Here is a 2,627-nt window from a genome sequence, read left to right on the forward strand (position 1 = left end):
ACTTTTGGTATCCATTACTAGTAGTAAAAGTTATTTTGTATTTTCAAATATGTTAATCAGAAAATCCATCAATAACTTTTGTTTCCTTTTTGAATTCTCAACAAGTTGCATACTCATTTTGACATTCTTTTAATACAGAAGGGGATATTCTGGATTCATAATATATTTTCCTTATGAGTGATATACCCTACTCTTACTTTGTATTTCAAAATTTATGTTAAAATGCATTGGGAATCCTGATTCTCTTTAACTTATATTTAAACTTACATTTGCATTTATTTTATGCTGCATTTATTTCCATGCCATAAGTTTTTGTTTCTTCAGTTTCTTCTGGGATATCTTTTTCTTTTCTGCAATCCCCTCTTTTGGTTTAGGAAGCATGTGTTGCTTTTCAGTGAGGATTATCTCAGTGTTGTAAGGGAGGTCAGGTATGAGCTCATGAGCTCTGCAACTATGGTGGAACATCTTTGGTTCTTTGTTCACCTAAATATGTTTAGTAATCAGAGAACTGGTTACTGAACTCTTACTCTTTGCATATTTAAGCAGGTGCAGCAAAAATTCAATATACTTTTTGGGCCACTGTTCCTGCATCCAACCCCACTGTTTGACCTGGGCATACCTACCAACTCTGGATTATAACACCAGAATGGTACATGTTGCTTCTTTAAAGTGACATCTTTCAGATACTTGGTGGCTTTTCAGATATTCCCATCCTTGATGGCCTGGGCAGTTTATCAGGTATTCTTAAAGTGAACATGAGGATTTGAACTTCTTGATTTGCACGATTTTGTGAGATTTTCTGGGTCAAGAGAATAGTTAAACATTTTGTATCCTCTTCCTGTAAGCCACTGGGGCAACCTGGAAGTCATAATTCTCTGGCGTTATATTAGTGTTTTTCTAGTGTGTTTCAAGATCCTGGAAAACATCAAATTTTATAGAGGTTCTTGGAAATAAAACACACAAAGTAACACAATGCTAGCACTGTCATTTAACAGTACAAAATAGAGTTCATTTCTTAATGTCATCATTCAATGTTGACCATGACTATGTGACATTGACATTGTTGCCGATTGAATATCCCAGTGAAACTGTAGTTTGTTTCCTTCTAATTAAAAGTTCAAGGAGAAACAAAACATATTTATCAAACAAGTATGTGTTTGGAGATTAGAAGTGACTGATCCATTGGAGAAGTGAGCAAAATACAAAAATTTTAAAATAGAGACTTCTCAGTGTCATTACAAGTTTCTCATTTACCTGTGTGTCTAAGAGTTTGAAGTTTTCTTAGAGCCATAAAGTAGACACAGAGAAAAAGAGGGTAAAATACATGGAAACCCACTTCAATATGACTGAAAATTTAACATTTTAACCAAAATGTTAATGACCCCCAAATCCATTTTCCAGCCCATATTTCCCCCATAACCAAGCACTTCAAAGTCAATGTGTTCAAGGCTGAATTCATCACTTTGCCATCTAAACCTGCACTTCCTCCTCTTTGATCTCTTTCAAGTTGTCCCATGCCACCTTTCATCTAAGCTAAATAACCAAAAATCAACCCTATTTCTTCTTCCTCATATTCGCAAATCAACTAGCCACCAAGTCCTGAAACTTTTTAATTAGAAATATTTCTTGAATATTTTCTCCCTTTAGAGACCTGCTTATGTCACCTATAAAAACTTCTTACTTGAGCTACAGCCAAGTTCTCCTAAAAACATCATCTGATCAGAATGCTAATACAGATTCCATTACTTAAATACATGCAATAAGTCCCCATTCATCCACATAACAAAGTCCAAATGTTTTCCTATGACATACAAGCTTGCCATTACCCTGTATTTAAAGCATATTCTTGATGGCTACTTGTTGAGCCAAAAAAGAATGCAATGTTCAGTATTCCTGTGTTTAGACAGGGTGTTAACACAGAATCGGAATTGTTTTGGGGACTATAGCAAAGTATATAAACTGAGAAAATTATGTATTGACATATGTCAGATTAAGATTTTTTTTCAACTTTGGAGGAAAGCCTACTGCAAAACAAGCAGAGAAATCGGTGGTCTTGACAAAAACTAATGAGGCAAATACTGCTCAAGTATCTGCCAGAAACAACCTGGAGAAGAATGGAATTGTATTGGAGATTTGTAGATTTAAACCCAAAGATACTCTTATAGTCCAAAGACACTATTTCTGTCTCTTAGTTACATTCTTTTTCTCTCACTTTCCCCTTTCAAAAAGCAATCAGCTCTGAAAAAGACAAAATCCAGGAGACTTTTATAAACAATGAACAGTCTTGGCTGGGCATTTCCTCTGAAGAAAAAGTGGAAACCAAAACAAAGGCACTTTCATCTACTGTTTGCACTTGGTAAACTACCAGGATTAGGAAAGATCTTTCATTTGTCCATTCATCTCACCCTGTGTCTTAGTGCCCATAGAAAGGGTTTTTAGAGCTAAACTGTTCATTTCTTTTCCCATAAAAATCAAGCCATTGCAACTCTTGGAGATTAATTAAAACAGCCTGAGCATTGGAGGACGAAGTGGCCTGCTAGCCAGGAAGGAGTCCAAGCCAAATAAACTAGTCTCTCATTAGATCTTAAACATGCTAAAGGAAAAAGATCATTTATTTGCTTCTCAGT

General features: G+C 35.3%; 1 pseudogene; it reads right to left on the reverse strand.

Annotated features, from left to right (window-relative positions):
• Window positions 1–291: 291 nt before the first annotated feature.
• On the reverse strand, window positions 292–827 carry LOC124994856 (60S ribosomal protein L17-like; annotated as a pseudogene).
• Between the last annotated feature and the right edge of the window lie 1,800 nt (window positions 828–2,627).

This window comes from Sciurus carolinensis, chromosome 10 (genome assembly GCF_902686445.1).
Source record: "Sciurus carolinensis chromosome 10, mSciCar1.2, whole genome shotgun sequence".
NCBI lineage: Eukaryota > Metazoa > Chordata > Mammalia > Rodentia > Sciuridae > Sciurus > Sciurus carolinensis.